Source organism: Arachis hypogaea, chromosome 4 (genome assembly GCF_003086295.3).
Source record: "Arachis hypogaea cultivar Tifrunner chromosome 4, arahy.Tifrunner.gnm2.J5K5, whole genome shotgun sequence".
Taxonomy (NCBI): Eukaryota; Viridiplantae; Streptophyta; class Magnoliopsida; order Fabales; family Fabaceae; genus Arachis; species Arachis hypogaea.
The window spans coordinates 73,825,080-73,843,526 of NC_092039.1; the positions used below are offsets into that span (position 1 = coordinate 73,825,080).

Genomic DNA, 18,447 nt, shown 5'->3' on the forward strand with positions numbered 1-18,447 from the left:
GCCTTCTTGAAGGTCATGGTGCCTACTGTACAAGGTATTGAGAACTTTCCAGGGTCTTGTCTCTTTGAGGTAATCTCTGCCTAGTCAAGTCATCCAGTTCTTTGGTGAGCAAAGGGGGTTCATCCTTCCAAGTCTCATTACCAAATAACTTGTCATTTAGCTTAATGATTGCTCCAAGTACTTAGCAACTTGCTCTTCAATGACATCTTCGTCCTCTTCAGAGGAAGAATACTCATCAGAGCTCATGAATGACAGAAGTAAATTCAATGGAATCTCTATGGTCTCAGTGTGAGCCTCAGATTCCCATGGTTCCTCATTAGGGAACTCATTGGAGTCCAGTGGACGTCCATTGAGGCCTTCTTCAGTGGCGCTCACTGCCTCTTTCTCCTCTCCAAGTTCGGCCATGTTGATGGCCTTGCACTCTCCTTTTGGATTCTCTTCTGTATTGCTTGGAAGAGTACTAAGAGGGAGTTCAGTAACTTTCTTACTCAGCTGACCCACTTGTGCCTCCAAGTTTCTAATGGAGGATCTTGTTTCAGTCATGAAACTTTGAGTGGTTTTGATTAGATCAGAGACCATGGTTGCTAAGTCAGAGTGGCTCTGCTTAGAATTCTCTGTCTGTTGCTGAGAAGATGATGGAAAAGGCTTGCCATTGCTAAACCTGTTTCTTCCACCATTATTGTTGTTGAAACCTTGTTGAGGTCTCTATTGATCCTTCCATGAGAGATTTGGATGATTTCTCCATGAAGGATTATAGGTGTTTCCATAGGGTTCTCCCATGTAATTCACCTCTTCCATTGATGGGTTCTCAGGATCATAAGCTTCTTCTTCAAATGAAACGTCCTTAGTACTGCCTGGTGCAGCTTACATTCCAGACAGACTTTGAGAAATCATATTAACTTGCTGAGTCAATATTTTGTTCTGAGCCAATATGGCATTCAGAGTATCAATCTCAAGAACTCCATTCTTTTGATTCGTCCCATTGTTCACAGGATTCCTTTCAGAAGTGTACATGAATTGGTTATTTGCAACTATTTCAATGAGTTCTTGAGCTTCTATAGGCGTCTTCTTCAGATGAAGAGATCCTCCAGCAGAGCTGTCCAATGACATCTTGGACAGTTCAGAAAGACCATCATAGAAGATACCTATGATGCTCCATTCAGAAAGCATGTGAGAAGGACACTTTCAGATCAATTGTTTGTATCTTTCCCAAGCTTCATAGAGGGATTCACCTTCCTTCTGTCTGAAGGTTTGGACTTCCACTCTAAGCTTACTCAATTTTTGAGGTGGAAAGAACTTTGGCAAGAAGGCATTGACTAGCTTTTCCCAAGAGTTCAGGCTTTCTTTGGGTTGTGAGTCCAACCATATCCTAGCTCTGTCTCTTACAGCAAAAGGAAATAGCATAAGTTTGTAGACCTCAGGGTCAACCCCATTGGTCTTGACAGTGTCACAGATTTGCAAGAATTCAGCTAAAAACTGATGAGAATCTTCCAATGGAAGTTGGTATGCGAAATTGTGATCAATACTTTTCACAACACAAATAATCCCCGGTGATGAATCCAAAAACTTGGTGTTCAATACCATGGCATAAACACAACTTCGCACAACTAACCAGCAAGTGTACTGAGTCGTCCAAGTAATAAACCTTACGCGAGTAAGGGTCGATCCCACAGAGATTGTTGGTATGAAGCAAGCTATGGTCACCTTGTAAATCTTAGTCAGGCAGACTCAAATGGATATGAATGATGATATATGAATAAAACATAGAGATAAAGATAGAGATACTTATGTAATTCATTGGTAGGAATTTCAGATAAGCGTATGAAGATGCTTGTCCCTTCCGTCTCTCTGCTTCCATACTGTCTTCATCCAATCCTTCTTACTCCTTTCCATGGCAAGCTTATGCAAGGGTTTCACCGTTGTCAGTGGCTACCTCCCACCTCTCAGTGGAAATGTTCAACGCACCCTGTCACGGCACGGCTATCCATCTGTCGGTTCTCAATCAGGCCGGAATAGAATCCAGTGATTCTTTTGCGTCTGTCACTAACGCCCTGCCTTCAGGAGTTTGAAGCTCATCACAGTCATTCAATCATTGAATCCTACTCAGAATACCACAGACAAGGTTAGACCTTCTGGATTCTCTTGAATGCCGCCATCAGTTCTAGCCTATACCACGAAGACTCTGATCTCACGGAATGGCTGGCTCGGTTGTCAGGCGAGCACTCGGTTGCCAGGCAATCAACCATGCATCGTGTATCAGGAATCCAAGAGATATTCACCCAATCTAAGGTAGAACGGAGGTGGTTGTCAGGCACACGTTCATAGTTGAGAATGATGATGAGTATCACGGATCATCACATTCATCAAGTTGAAGAACAAGTGATATCTTGGAACAAGAACAAGCGGAATTGAATAGAAGAACAATAGTAATTGCATTAATACTCGAGGTACAGCAGAGCTCCACACCTTAATCTATGGTGTGTAGAAACTCCACCATTGAAAATACATAAGAACAAACCAAAGAGGGTTCAATCATAAAAACATGATCAAAAGCTCCAAATACAATAGTAAAAGGTCCTATATATAGAGAACTAGTAGCCTAGGGTGTACAGAGATGAGTAAATGACATAAAAATCCACTTCCGGGCCCACTTGGTGTGTGCTTGGGCTGAGCATTGAAGCATTTTCGTGTAGAGACTCTTCTTGGAGTTAAACGCCAGCTTTTATGCCAGTTTGGGCGTTTAACTCCCATTCTTGTGCCAGTTCCGGCGTTTAACGCTGGGAATTCTGAGGGTGACTTTGAACGCCGGTTTGGGCCATCAAATCTTGGGCAAAGTATGAACTATCATATATTTCTGGAAAGCCCAGGATGTCTACTTTCCAACGCCGTTGAGAGCGCGCCAATTGGGCTTCTGTAGCTCCAGAAAATCCGCTTCGAGTGCAGGGAGGTCAGAATCCAACAGCATCTGCAGTCCTTTTTAGTCTCTGAATCAGATTTTTGCTCAGGTCCCTCAATTTCAGTCAGAAAATACCTGAAATCACAGAAAAACACACAAACTCATAGTAAAGTCCAGAAAAGTGAATTTTAACTAAAAACTAATAAAAATATACTAAAAACTAACTAGATCATACTAAAAACATACTAAAAACAATGCCAAAAAGCGTACAAATTATCCGCTCATCACAACACCAAACTTAAATTGTTGCTTGTCCCCAAGCAACTGAAAATCAAATAAGATAAAAAGAGGAGAATATACTATAGACTCCAAATTATCAATGAAACTTAGCTCTAATTAGATGAGCGGGACTGGTAGCTTTTTGCCTCTGAACAGTTTTGGCATCTCACTTTATCCTTTGAAATTCAGAATGATTGGCTTCTTTAGGAACTCAGAGTCCAGATAGTGTTATTGATTCTCCTAGTTAAGTATGATGATTCTTGAACACAGCTACTTTGTGAGTCTTAGCCATGGCCCAAAGCACTCTGTCTTCCAGTATTACCACCGGATACATACATGCCACAGACACATAACTGGGTGAACCTTTTCAGATTGTGACTCAGCTTTGCTAGAGTCCCCAATTAGAGGTGTCCAGGGTTCTTAAGCACACTCTTTTTGCCTTGGATCACAATGATGTGTGGAAAACGATCCAACACAAAACTCACCAGCAAGTGTACCGGGTCGCATCAAGTAATAATAACTCACATGAGTGAGGTCGATCCCACAGGGATTGAAGGATTGAGCAATTTTAGTTTAGTGGTTGATTTAGTCAAGCAAATCAAGTTTTGGTTGAGTGGGTTGTATTTAACAGAAGATAAATTGCTTGAAATGTAAAGGGAGAGGGAAAATTGCAGTGAACTAAAGAACAGGAAAGTAAAATAGACTGAATCTTAAAGAACAAGAAAGTAAATGACTGAAACTTAAAGTGCAAGAAATGTAAATTGCAGTAACTTAAATGGCAAGAAAGATAAATGGCTTGAAAATAAAAGGGGTTTGAGGACTGGGATTGCAGAATATAAACAAAGAGAAATTGAATTGCCACAGTTAATATAGCAGGAATTGAATTGGAAGCAATGGAAGCTTAAACAGAAAATTAAAGTAAAATGCAGCAAGGTTCACAGAAGAACCCAAGTAAATTGTGATCTCAGGACTCAAGAGCTTAGGTAGCAGAGCCTAAAACCCAATTTCCTTCCCAGATCCGAGTTATCAAAGCAATTGACAGAAAATTAAAGAAGAAGTAGTAGAAGAACAGAAATCAAATTCAATTATGCAGAAAATGATGTAAAGAGATTTTAGATGGGAATTGAGACAGAATTTCCTTAATTTCACACACCCAAAACTCAGAAACAGAAGAGTAGAATTGCCCGAGTAAGAATGAGGAAGGAGATCAGTCAATTCTCCCTTAATCCTCTGAGCTCTCGGTCAAGTCTCTCAAGAACAATTACAAGAAATTCAAAGCTCAAAGAAAGTGCAAAATTCAAAAGCCAAGCTAAAGGTAAGTCAAAAGTGTCCTAATTACATCAAACTAGCTTCTATTTATACACTTTCTATTCTTGGATTTTGGGATTTGGATGGGCTTTTGATTTGGTGAAGAAATGAATTAAAATGGGGTTTTAATTTGAATTTTCGGCCCATGAAAAGTTGCTCCCAGGAGGCTGCCCTGCCCTTGTGGAGGGCAGGGCAGGATTTGGTGCATGTTGGTGCGGCCTTGGTGCGGTCTGGTGCGTGTTTGGTGCGCAGAATGCTGCCCTGCCCACGCCAAGGGCAGGATAGGAAAAGTTGGTGCGCCAGAAATGCCTTGGTGCGCTGTTGGTGCTGCCAGAATCAAGAGTTGGTGCGCCAGAATCAAGAATTGGTGCGCCAGAAATTTCCTTGGTGCATAGGATGCTGCCCTGCCCTCGCGGAGGGCAGGGCAGGAAAATTTGGTGCTGCCAGGATCGAGCTTGGTGCGTGCTGGTGCTGCCAGGAATGTGCCACGGTGCGCCAGATCCACTTCTTGGTGCGCCAGATTTGTGCACCATCCAAATGCTGCCCTGCCCTCGCGGAGGGCAGGGCAGTGTTGCCACTTTGCTGTCCCGTGTTCGAAACACGGCTGGGACACACGTTCAATTAATTTCCTTGGTTTCTTGGCACGGCACTCAACCTTAGTTCTTTGTTTCTTCCTTGGTCCGTGTTCGAGTCTTGTGGCATGCATGGGTGACATTTTTCCTTTGATTTTCTTCCTTGGTGAGCCCGATACTGCCCTTGTGGAGGGCAGGGCAAGGTTCTCTTCTTCTTGGTTCCAAGGCACACTTTTGTGCTCTGCCCTTGTAGTGGGCAGGGCAGAGTTGCCTTCCTTGTTTGGTTTCCTTATGTTGCCCTCCTAGAGGGCAGTGTGCCCTTGTGGAGGGCAATGTTTGCCTCCCCCTTGCATGCGACACACTTCCTCTTGCCTTGACCACGCTTTCCTTTCCTTGGGCTACACTTCTTAGGCCACGCTTTTCCTTTTCTTTTCTTTTCTTCACCTATAATAAACCAAAACAACCACTCCAAGTATCACTAAATTCAAGAGGCTTATAAATCAATTAAAATTCAATTAAAATTAGCTTAAACCTCATGGATTATCATTAATTTCATGGTGGTTGCTTGATTTAGAGAAGTTATGCATTTTCACTCCAAATCACTTACTTAGGATGCAAGAAAGTGCATAAATGCTAACAAAACAAGTGAAATTAGCTTGAAAAATGGGTATATGATGACTTGTCATCACACAACTTTATTTCTTTCTTTTTCTTTCTTTTTCTTTTTCTCCCCTTTTTTTTGTTTTTTTTTTGTTTTTTTATTTTTTTTTTGAATTCACTGCTTTTTCTTGCTTCAAGAATCATTTTTATGATTTTTCAGATCCTCAATAACATGTCTCCTTTTTCATCATTCTTTCAAGAGCCAAAAATTTTAACATTCATGAACAACAAATTCAAAAGGCATATGCACTGTTCAAGCATACATTCAGAAAACAAAAAGTATTGTCACCACATCAAACTAATTAAGCTAGTTTTAAAGATGAATTCGAAATCCTGTACTTCTTGTTCTTTTGTAATAAAAACAGTTTTCATTTAAGAAAGGTGATGGATTCATAGGACATTCATAACTTTAAGGCATAGACACTAAGACACTAATGATCACAAGACACAAACATAGATAAACATAAGCATAAAATTTCGAAAAACAGAAAAATAAAGAACAAGAAAATTAAAGAACGGGTCCACCTTAGTGATGGCGGCTTGTTCTTCCTCTTGAAGGTCTTATGGAGTGCTTGAGCTCCTCAATGTCTCTTCCTTGTCTTTGTTGTTCCTCTCTCATGGTTCTTTGATCTTCTCTTATCTCATGGAGGAGGATGGAATGTTCTTGGTGCTCCACCCTTAGTTGTCCCATGTTGGACTCAATTCTCCTAGGGAGGTGTTGATTTGCTCCCAATAGTTTTGTGGAGGAAAGTGCATCCCTTGAGGCATCTCAGGGATTTTATGAGGAGGAATTTCCTCATGCTTTCTCCATCCTTTTCTTAGTGATGGGATTGAGGTCATGCCTTCTCAGTTGAACCGGCTTCCCTCTTGAGTTTCTCTTCCATTGAGCGCCCTCTTCACAAATGTTTATGAGGACTTGGTCCAACCTTTGATCAAAGTTGACCCTTTTTGAGTTTGAAAGGGATCTCGGGGATCACCTTCTTCAAGGCCACAACTTCATAGAAGTGGTCTTGATGCACCCTTGAGATGAATCTCTCCATCTCCCATGACTCGGAGGTGAAAGCTTTTGCCTTCCCTTTCCTCTTTCTAGAGGTTTCTCCGGCCTTGGATGCCATAAATGGTTATGGAAAAACAAAAAGCAATGCTTTTACCACACCAAACTTAAAAGGTTTGCTCGTCCTCGAGCAAAAGAAGAAAGAAGAGAGTAGAAGAAGAAGAAATGAAGGAAATGGGGAAGGCTTTATGGTTCGGCCAAAGGAGGAGAAAGAGTGTTTATGTTGTGGGAAAATGAAGGAGTGAAGATGGGTTTATATAGGAGTGGGGGGAGGGTGATGGTTCGGTCATCTATGGGAGGGTTTGGGTGGGAAAGTGGTTTGAATTTGAATGGTGAGGTAGGTGGGGTTTTATGAAGGATGAATGTGAGTGGTGGGGTAGGTGGGGATCCTGTGGGGTCCACAGATCCTGAGGAGTCAAGGAAAAGTCATCCCTGCACCAAGTGGCGAGCAAATTTGCTCTTTGTGCCAAATCTGGCGATAAACGCCGGGCTGGTGCCCATTTTTGGCGTTTAACGCCAAGTTCTTGCCCTTTACTGGCGTTTAACGCCAGTCTGGTGCCCCTTTCTGGCGTTAAACGCCCAGAATGGTGCCAGAATGGGCGTTAAACGCCCATCTGCTAACCTTACTGGCGTTTAAACGCCAGCAGGATCTTCCTCCAGGGTGTGCTATTTTTCTTTCTGTTTTTCATTCTGTTTTTGCTTTTTCAATTGATTTTGTGACTTCTCATGATCATCAACCTACAGAAAACATAAAATAACAAAAGAAAATAAATAAAATATAACATTGGGTTGCCTCCCAACAAGCACTTCTTTAATGTCAGTAGCTTGACAGAGGGCTCTCATGGAGCCTCACAGATACTCAGAGCAATGTTGGAACCTCTGATGAGCAGATAATTTGTATGCTTTTTGGCATTGTTTTTAGTATGTTTTTAGTATGATCTAGTTAGTTTTTAGTATATTTTTATTAGTTTTTAGCTAAAATTCACTTTTCTGGACTTTACTATGAGATTGTGTGTTTTTCTGTGATTTCAGGTATTTTCTGGCTGAAATTGAGGGTCCTGAGCAAAAATCTGATTCCGAGACCAAAAAGGACTGCAGATGCTGTTGGATTCTGACCTCCCTGCACTCGAAATGGATTTTCTGGAGCTACAGAAGCCCAATTGGCGCGCTCTCAATGGCGTTGGAAAGTAGACATCCTGGGCTTTCCAGCAATATATGATAGTCCATACTTTGTCCAAGATTTGATGGCCCAAACCGGCATAGCAATTCGGCCTCAGAAATTCCAGCGTTTAACGCTGGAACTGGCATGAAACTTGGAGTTAAACGCCCAAACTGGCATGAAAGCTGGCGTTTAACTCCAGAAAAGGTCTCTACACGAAAATGCTTCATTGCTCAACCCAAGCACACACCAAGTGGGCCCGGAAGTGGATTTTTAAGTCATTTACTCATCTCTGTATACCCTAGGCTACTAGTTTACTATTAATAGGATCATTTGACATTGTATCTGTACCTCATGACACTTTACACGTTTTCTTTGTGTACTTTCCACGGCATGAGTCTCTAAACCCCATGGTTGGGGGTGAGGAGCTCTGCTGTGTCTTGATGGATTAATGCAACTACTACTGTTTCTCATTCAATCATGCTTGCTTCCATTCAAAGATAATACTTGTTCTTAACCCGGATGAATGTGATGATCCGTGACAATCATCATCATTCTCAACTATGAACGCGTGCTTGACAACCACCTCCGTTCTACCTTAGATTAAGTAGTTATCTCTTGGGTTCTTTAACCGGAATCTTCGTGGTATAAGCTAGAATTGATGGCGGCATTCAAGAGAATCCGGAAGGTCTAAACCTTGTCTGTGGTATTCTGAGTAGGATTCAATGATTGAATGACTGTGACGTGCTTCAAACTCCTAGCAGGCGGGGCGTTAGTGACAGACGCAAAAGAATCACTGGATTCTATTCCGGCCTGACCGAGAACCGACAGATGAATTCCGCGTGCTGTGACAGAGCATATGCAATCGTTTTCACTGAGAGGATGGGAGGTAGCCATTGACAACGGTGAAACCCTACATACAGCTTGCCATGGAAGGAGACTTGCGTGTTTGAAGAAGAAGACAGTAGGAAAGCAGAGATTCAGAAGATGGAGCATCTCCAAACCTCAACCTATTCTCCATTACTGCAAAACAAGTAATCATTTCATGTTCTTTAGCTTTTCACAATCAATCCTGATAGTTTCTGATATCCTGACTAAGATTTACAAGATAACCATAGCTTGCTCCAAGCCGACAATCTCCGTGGGATCGACCCTTGCTCACGCAAGGTATTACTTGGACGACCCAGTGCACTTGCTGGTTAGTTGTGCGGGGTTGCAAAAGTGTGATTGCAATTTCGTGCACCAACCTCCCTACACCAAACTTAGAGTTTGAATGTGGGGGTTCAACACCAAACTTAGAAGTTGGTTGTGGCCTCCCAACACCAAACTTAAAGTTTGACTGTGGGGGCTCTGTTTGACTCTGTTTTGAGAGAAGCTCTTCATGCTTCCTCTCCATGGTGACAGAGGGATATCCTTGAGCCTTAAACACAAAGGATTCTTCATTCACTTGAATGATCATTTCTCCTCTATCAACATCAATCACAGCCTTTGTTGTGGCTAGGAAGGGTCTGCCAAGGATGATGGATTCATCCATGCACTTCCCAGTCTCTAAGACTATGAAATCAGCAGAGATGTAATGGTCTTCAACTTTTACCAGAACATCCTCTACAAGTCCATAAGCTTGTTTTCTTGAGTTGTCTGCCATCTCTAGTGAGATTCTTGCAGCTTGCACCTCAAAGATCCCTAGCTTCTCCATTACAGAGAGAGGCATGAAGTTTACACTTGACCCTAGGTCACACAAGGCCTTCTTGAAGGTCATGGTGCCTATGGTACAAGGTATTGAAAACTTCCCAGGATCCTGTCTCTTTTGAGGTAATTTCTGCCTAGACAAGTCATCCAGTTCTTTGGTGAGCAAAGGGAGTTCATCCTCCCAAGTCTCATTTCCAAATAACTTGTCATTTAGCTTCATGATTGCTCCAAGGTATTTAGCAACTTGCTCTTCAGTGACATACTCATCCTCTTCAGAGGAAGAATACTCATCAGAGCTCATGAATGGCAGAAGTAAGTCCAATGGAATCTCTATGGTCTCATTTTGAGCCTCAGATTCCCATGGTTCCTCATTGGGGAACTCATTGGAGGCCAGTGGACGTCCATTGAGGTCTTCCTCAGTGGCGTTCACTGCTTCTCCGTCCTCTCCAAATTCGGCCATGTTGATGGCCTTGCACTCTCCTTTTGGATTTTCTTCTGTATTGCTTGGAAGAGTACTAGGAGGGAGTTCAGTAATTTTCTTGCTCAGCTGACCCACTTGTGCCTCCAAATTTCTAATGGAGGACCTTGTTTCAGTCATGAAACTTTGAGTGGTTTTGATTAGATCAGAGACCATGGTTGCTAAGTCAGAGGTATTCTGCTTAGAACTCTCTGTCTGTTGCTGAGAAGATGATGGAAAAGGCTTGCTATTGCTAAACCTGTTTCTTCCACCATTATTGTTGTTGAAACCTTGTTGAGGTCTCTGTTGATCCTTCCATGAGAGATTTGGATGATTTCTCCATGAAGGATTATAAGTGTTTCCATAGGGTTCTCCCATGTAATTCACCTCTTCTATTGAAGGGTTCTCAGGATTATAAGCTTCTTCTTCAGATGAAGCTTCCTTAGTACTGCTTGCTGCATTTTGCATTCCAGACAGACTTTGAGAAATCATATTGACTTGTTGAGTCAATATTTTATTCTGAGCCAGTATGGCATTTAGAGTGTCAATCTCAAGAACTCCTTTCTTCTGATTGGTCCCATTGTTCACAGGATTCCTTTCAGAAGTGTACATGAATTGGTTATTTGCAACCATTTCAATCAGCTCTTGAGCTTCTGTAGGCGTCTTCTTCAGATGAAGAGATCCTCCAGCAGAGCTATCCAAAGACATCTTGGATAGTTCAGAGAGACCATCATAGAAAATTCCAATGATGCTCCATTCAGAAAGCATATCAGTGGGACACTTTCTGATGAATTGTTTGTATCTTTCCCAAGCTTCATAGAGGGACTCTCCTTCCTTCTGTCTGAAGGTTTGGACTTCCACTCTAAGCTTACTCAATTTTTGAGGTGGAAAGAACTTTGCCAAGAAGGCATTGACTAGCTTTTCCCAAGAGTTTAGGCTTTCTTTAGGTTGTGAGTCCAACCATATTCTAGCTCTGTCTCTTACAGCAAAAGGGAATAGCATAAGTCTGTAGACCTCAAGGTCAACCCCATTAGTCTTGACAGTGTCACAGATTTGCAAGAACTCAGCTAAAAACTGATGAGGATCTTCCAATGGAAGTCCATGGAACTTGCAATTCTATTGCATTAGAGAAACTAATTGAGGCTTAAGCTCAAAGTTGTTTGCTCCAATGGCAGGGATAGAGATGCTTCTCCCATAGAAGTCGGGAGTAGGTGCAGTAAAGTCACCCAGCACCTTCCTTGCATTGTTGGCATTGTTGTTATTTTCGGCTGCCATGGGTTCTTCTTCTTTGAAGATTTCTGTTAGGTCCTCTACAGAGAGTTGTGCCTTGGATTCTCTTAGCTTTCGCTTCAAGGTCCTTTCAGGTTCAGGATCAGCCTCAACAAGAATGCTTTTGTCCTTGCTCTTGCTCATAAGAAAGAGAAGAGAACAAGAAAATGTGGAATCCTCTATGTCACAGTATAGAGATTCCTTGAGGTGTCAGAGGAAAAGAAAAATAGAAGGCAGAAGTAGAAAATTCGAACTTATCAAAGAAGATGGAGTTCGAATTTTGCATTAAGGAATAGTGTTAGTCCATAAATAGAAGGATGTGAGAAGAGGGGAAGTAATTTTCGAAAATCAAGTAAAAGATTTTGAAAACATTTTGAAAAACACTAATTGATTTTCGAAAATAAAAGTGGGAAAGAAATCAAGTGATTTTCAAAATCAAATCTTTTTCATAAAAATTTTTCAATCATATCTTTTTAATTGCTGTTTTCAAAATCTTTTTTATTAACTAATTGATTCAGTTTTCAATTTGCTTTGATCTTATTTTCTTTTTGATTTTCGAATTTTTATTTTAATTTTCTTTTTTATTATTTTATTTTTTTTCGTTAATTCAAAAAAAAAACAACAAAATTTATCTCCTTGCAATCATTATCATTTCCCTTTTGTCCATTATGGACTCAAGTGGGATTAATCAGTCCAAAAGGACTCTGGGGTCATATGCTAACCCCATTACAGCTGCATATGGGAGTAGCATCTGTACACCTCCCATCAAAGCAAGCAGCTTTGAACTAAATCCTCAACTCATTATCATAGTGCAGCAAAATTGCCAGTATTCCGGTCTTCCACAGGAAGAACCTACTGAGTTTCTGGCACAGTTTTTACAAATTGCTGACACAGTACATGATAAAGAGGTAGATCAGGATGTCTACAGACTATTACTGTTTCCATTTGCTGTAAAAGATCAAGCTAAAAGGTGGTTGAATAACCAACCTACAGCAAGCATAAAGACATGGAAACAGTTGTCAGACAAATTCCTGAATCATTTTTACCCTCCAAAAAGGATGACACAGTTAAGACTGGACATCCAAGGCTTTAAACAAGAGGATAATGAATCCCTTTATAATGCCTGGGAGAGGTATAGAGGTATGCTAAGGAAATGTCCCTCTGAAATGTTTTCAAAGTGGGTACAGTTAGACATTTTCTACTATGGGCTTACAGAAAAAGCTCAGATGTCTTTAGACCACTCAGCTGGTGGATCTATACACATGAGGAAGACAATTGAAGAAGCTCAAGAGCTTATAGACACTGTTGCTAGAAACCAATATTTGTACTCTAGCAATGAGTTCTCTCCAAAAAAGGAAGCCATGGCAGTAGTCACTGACCCTAGTCCTCAAGAACAAATAATTGAGCTTAATCAACAATTGCTCCTGATGACAGAACAGTTAGCAGACTTTAAAGAGATGCTCCATGAAACTAAAGTTGCTAACAAGAGCATAGAACTGCAGTTAAATCAAGCAAAACAGCAAATATCTAAACAGATAACAGAGGAATGTCAAGCAGTTCAATTGAGGAGTGGGAAGACCCTGAATAACACTGCTCAAAAGAGTAAAAAGCCAAACAAGGAACAATTGACAGAGGACAACCAAACCACTGTTCAAAATCCCTCTGAGGACAGTAAGAGCCCAGAGAGGAATGTCATTGGCGTTCAGACGCCAGAAAGGGAAGGAAAGCTGGCGTTAAACGCCCAGTCCTTGCCCAGTTCTGGCGTTCAAACGCCAGAAAAGGGGGAAAAGTTGGCGTTAAACGCCCAATTTCCACCCAATCCTGGCGTTCAGACGCCTGGGGAGAATCAGACACCTGAGAGTGCTGACAGTAATCCCTCTAACAAGGCTTCTTCAACCACTTCTATAAGGAATAAACCTGCAGCATCTAAGGTTGAAGAATATAAAGCCAAGATGCCTTATCCTCAAAAACTCCGCCAAGCGGAACAGGATAAGCAATTTGCCCGCTTTGCAGACTATCTAAGGACTCTTGAAATAAAGATTCCGTTTGCAGAGGCACTTGAGCAAATACCTTCTTATGCTAAATTCATGAAAGAAATCTTAAGTCATAAGAAGGATTGGAGAGAAACTGAAAAAGTGTTTCTCACTGAAGAATGCAGTGCAGTCATATTAAAGAGCTTACCAGAAAAGCTTCAAGATCCAGGGAGCTTTATGATACCATGCACATTAGAAGGTGCTTGCACCAAGACAGCTCTATGTGATCTTGGAGCAAGCATCAATCTAATACCTGCATCCACTATCAGAAAGCTTGGGTTGACTGGAGAAGTCAAACCAACCCGGATATGCCTCCAACTTGCTGATGGCTCTATTAAATACCCATCAGGCATAATTGAGGACATGATTGTCAAGGTTGGGCCATTTGCCTTTCCAACTGACTTTGTGGTGCTGGAAATGGAGGAGCACAAGAGTGCAACTCTCATTCTAGGAAGACCCTTCCTAGCAACTGGACGAACTCTCATTGATGTACAAAAAGGGGAAGTCACCTTGAGAGTCAATGAGGATGAGTTCAAGTTGAATGCTGTAAAAGCTATGCAGCATCCAGATACACCAAATGACTGCATGGGCGCTGACATTATTGACTCCTTGGTAGAAGAGATCAATATGGCTGAAAGCCTAGAATCAGAGCTTGAGGACATCTTCAAAGATGCTCAACCTGATCAAGAAGAATTAGAGGAGGCAAAGGAATTTTCGAAAATTCCTCAGGAGGAGGATAAGCCTCCCAAGCCTGAACTCAAACCACTACCACCATCCCTGAAATATGCATTTCTGGGAAAGGGTGACACTTTTCCAGTGATTATAAGCTCTGCTTTAAATTCACAGGAAGAGGAAGCACTGATTCAAGTGCTAAGGACACACAAGACAGCTCTTGGGTGGTCCATAAGTGATCTTAAGGGCATTAGCCCAGCTAGATGCATGCACAAGATCCTATTGGAGGATAATGCCAAACCAGTGGTCCAACCACAGAGGAGGCTAAATCCTGCCATGAAGGAGGTGGTGCAGAAAGAGGTCACTAAATTACTAGAGGCTGGGATTATTTATCCTATTTCTGATAGCCCCTGGGTGAGCCCTGTCCAAGTTGTTCCCAAAAAGGGAGGCATGACAGTGGTTCATAATGAATAAAATGAACTGGTTCCTACAAGGACAGTCACAGGGTGGCGCATGTGTATTGACTACAGAAGGCTCAATACAGCCACCAGAAAGGATCATTTTCCTTTACCATTCATAGACCAAATGCTAGAAAGACTAGCTGGCCATGATTATTACTGCTTTTTGGATGGCTATTCAGGCTACAACCAAATTGCAGTAGATCCTCAGGACCAAGAGAAAACAGCATTCACTTGCCCTTCTGGCGTGTTTGCCTATAGGAGGATGCCTTTTGGTCTGTGCAATGCACCTGCAACCTTTCAGAGGTGCATGCTCTCTATCTTCTCAGATATGGTAGAGAAATTTCTGGAAGTCTTCATGGATGACTTCTCAGTATATGGAGACTCATTCAGCTCCTGTCTTAATCACCTAGCCCTTGTCCTGAAAAGGTGCCAAGAGACTAACCTGGTTTTAAACTGGGAGAAATGTCACTTTATGGTGACTGAAGGGATTGTCCTTGGGCACAAAATTTCAAGCAGGGGGATAGAGGTGGATAAGGCAAAGGTAGAGGTAATTGAAAAATTACCACCACCTGCCAATGTTAAGGCAATCAGAAGTTTTCTGGGGCATGCAGGATTCTACAGAAGGTTTATAAAGGATTTTTCGAAAATTGCAAAACCTCTGAGTAACCTGTTAGCTGCAGACACACCATTTGTGTTTGACACCCAGTGTCTGCAAGCATTTGAGACCCTGAAAGCTAAGCTGGTCACAGCACCAGTCATCTCTGCACCAGATTGGACATTGCCATTTGAATTAATGTGTGATGCCAGTGACCATGCCATTGGTGCAGTGTTGGGACAAAGGCATAACAAGCTTCTGCACGTCATTTACTATGCCAGCCGTGTTCTAAATGACGCACAGAAGAACTACACAACCACAGAAAAAGAGTTACTTGCAGTGGTCTATGCCATTGACAAGTTTAGATCCTATCTAGTAGGATCCAAAGTGGTTGTGTACACTGACCATGCTGCTCATAAATACTTACTCACAAAGCAGGATTCAAAACCCAGGCTTATAAGATGGGTGCTGCTTCTGCAAGAGTTTGATATAGAAATAAGAGACAGAAAAAGGACGGAAAACCAAGTAGCTGATCATCTGTCCCGAATAGAACCAGTAGCTGGGGCGTCCCTCCCTTCTACTGAGATCTCTGAGACTTTCCCAGATGAGCAACTCTTTGCCATTCAGGAAGCTCCATGGTTTGCAGATATTGCAAATTATAAAGCTGTGAGGTTCATTCCCAAGGAGTACAGCTACGTGCAAAGAAAGAAATTAATTTCAGATGCCAAGTACTACCTCTGGGATGAACCATATCTCTTTAAGAGATGTGCTGACGGAGTGATCCGCAGATGTGTACCCAGAGAAGAAGCACAAAGGATCCTATGGCATTGCCATGGATCACAGTATGGAGGACATTTTAGAAGTGAGCGAACAGCCACTAAAGTCCTCCAATGTGGCTTCTACTGGCCTACTCTCTATAAAGATTCCCGAGAGTTTGTGCGTAACTGTGACAGTTGCCAAAGAGCTGGCAACTTGCCTCATGGATATGCCATGCCTCAACAAGGGATATTAGAGATAGAATTGTTTGATGTATGGGGAATTGACTTCATGGGACCATTCCCACCATCATACTCAAACACTTACATTCTGGTGGCAGTGGACTATGTATCTAAGTGGGTAGAAGCAATTGCTACACCCACTAATGATACCAAGACCGTGCTAAAATTCCTCCAGAAAAACATCTTCAGCAGATTTGGTGTTCCCAGAGTATTAATCAGTGACGGAGGCACTCATTTCTGCAACAAACAGCTATACTCTGCTATGGTTAGATATGGAATTAGCCACAAAGTGGCAACTCTGTACCATCCACAGACAAATGGGCAAGTTGAAGTCTCTAACAGAGAACTAAAGAGAATCCTGGAACGGACTGTGATAGCCCGAAGAAAGGATTGGGCAAAGAGCTTGGATGATGCTCTGTGGGCATACAGAACAGCATTCAAGACTCCTATAGGAACCTCTCCATACCAACTGGTGTATGGGAAGGCCTGTCATTTGCCTGTGGAACTGGAACATAAGGCCTACTGGGCAACCAGATTCCTAAACATGGATGCACAGTTAGCTGGTGAAAAAAGATTGCTCCAGCTAAATGAGCTAGAGGAGTTCAGACTCAATGCCTTTGAAAATGCAAAAATTTATAAGGAAAAGGCAAAGAAATGGCATGACAAGAAGTTGTCAACCAGAGTCTTTGAGCCAGGACAAAAAGTTCTGCTCTTCAACTCTAGGCTCAGACTGTTTCCAGGAAAACTCAAATCCCGGTGGAGGGGTCCGTATGTGATTACAGGAGTGTCACCATATGGATATGTTGAGCTTCAGGATACTGATTCCGACAAAAGGTTCATTGTTAATGGACAGAGAATCAAGCATTATCTTGAAGGAAACTTTGAGCAGGAATGCTCAAAACTGAGACTTGAGTGATTCTCAGTGAAGGTCCAGCTAAAGACAGTAAAGAAGCGCTTGTTGGGAGGCAACCCAGTCATTAGTAGGTTGTATGATTTGTTCTTACAAAGGCAAGTATCAAAAATGAAGGAATTCACAGAGTTACAGAAGGATTCAGCTCAAAAAGCAGAGAAAAAGAGCTTACTGGCGAAAAAACGCCAGTAAGGGGCATTTTGGGCGTTAAACGCCAGAATGGGTACCATTCTGGGCGTTTAACGCCAGGAATGGTGCCATTTTGGGCGTTAAACGCCAGAATGGGCACCATTCTGGGCGTTTAACGCCAGGTGTGCAGCATCCTGGGCGTTCAGAAAAACGCCCAGTGCTAAAGGATTTCTGGCGTTTAACGCCAGCCAGGGCACCTGGCTGGGCGTTAAACGCCCAAAAGGGGTGCCAATTGGGCGTTAAACGCCAGAATGAGTGCCATTCTGGGCGTTTAACGCCAGAAAGGTGGGGGGACCACAATTTTGTTTTCAAATCAGATTTTTTCAAACTTTCCTTTTCTCACCCATATTTTTTCACAAAAATACATTTCAATCTCTCATCATTCACTTTCAAATTTTCAAAAATTTAAAATCATTCTTCAAATCATTCCCAAATTTTGTCCAAAAACTCACCCTTCTTTCAATTTCTTTCCATATCTCCTCAAATCTCCTTTCAAATTTTTCTTTTTTTCGAAAATCTCTCCCCCCACTCTATAAATAAACGTTTGCCACCCCTCATTCCCCACACCATTCGAATTTCCTCTTCCTCTCTCTCTCTCTTCTCTTCTTTCTTTTCTTTTTGCTTGAGGACAAGCAAACCTCTAAGTTTGGTGTGCTTTTCCGTGATCACTAAGCCAAGATTCATCAAGATCATGGCTCCTAAAGGAAAACAAACCAATTTAAGAGGAAAGAAAGAGAATAATCCAAAGAATCTTTGGAATCAAGAGAAGTTCTTAACCAAAGAACATGAAGACCATTATCACAAAATAATGGGTCTGAGGTCAGTGATCCCGGAAGTTAAATTTGATCTGAAAGAAGATGAATATCCGGGGATCCAAGAGCAAATTCGAAACAGAGGATGGGAAGTTCTGACCAATCCTGAAATAAAGGTTGGAAGGAACATGGTTCAGGAATTCTACTCTAATCTGTGGCTAACAGATAAGCAAAGAATGACTGGAACTACTTACCATACCTACAGAACCATGGTCAAAGGGAAAGTTATGTACTTCTATCTGGACAAAATAAGAGAAATCTTCAAACTACCTCAACTGCAAGATGATCCTGATTCCTTCAATAGGAGGATGGTGAGAGTAGATAAAGGGTTGGATCAAGTTCTAGAGGACATATGCCTCCCTGGGACTAAGTGGATAACCAATTCAAAGGTGTCCCAAACTAACTCAAGAGGGGAGACCTCAAACCAATTGCAA

General features: G+C 41.9%; 2 non-coding genes across 2 annotated transcripts; both read left to right on the forward strand.

The window, feature by feature from the left end:
- Window positions 1–1,164: 1,164 nt before the first annotated feature.
- LOC112799122 (small nucleolar RNA R71) lies at window positions 1,165–1,272 on the forward strand. Its single transcript, XR_003200699.1, has one exon. It is a non-coding gene; the product is annotated as a small nucleolar RNA R71 (small nucleolar RNA).
- Window positions 1,273–10,836: 9,564 nt separating this feature from the next.
- On the forward strand, window positions 10,837–10,944 carry LOC112799045 (small nucleolar RNA R71). Its single transcript, XR_003200633.1, has one exon. It is a non-coding gene; the product is annotated as a small nucleolar RNA R71 (small nucleolar RNA).
- The last annotated feature ends 7,503 nt before the right edge of the window (window positions 10,945–18,447 follow it).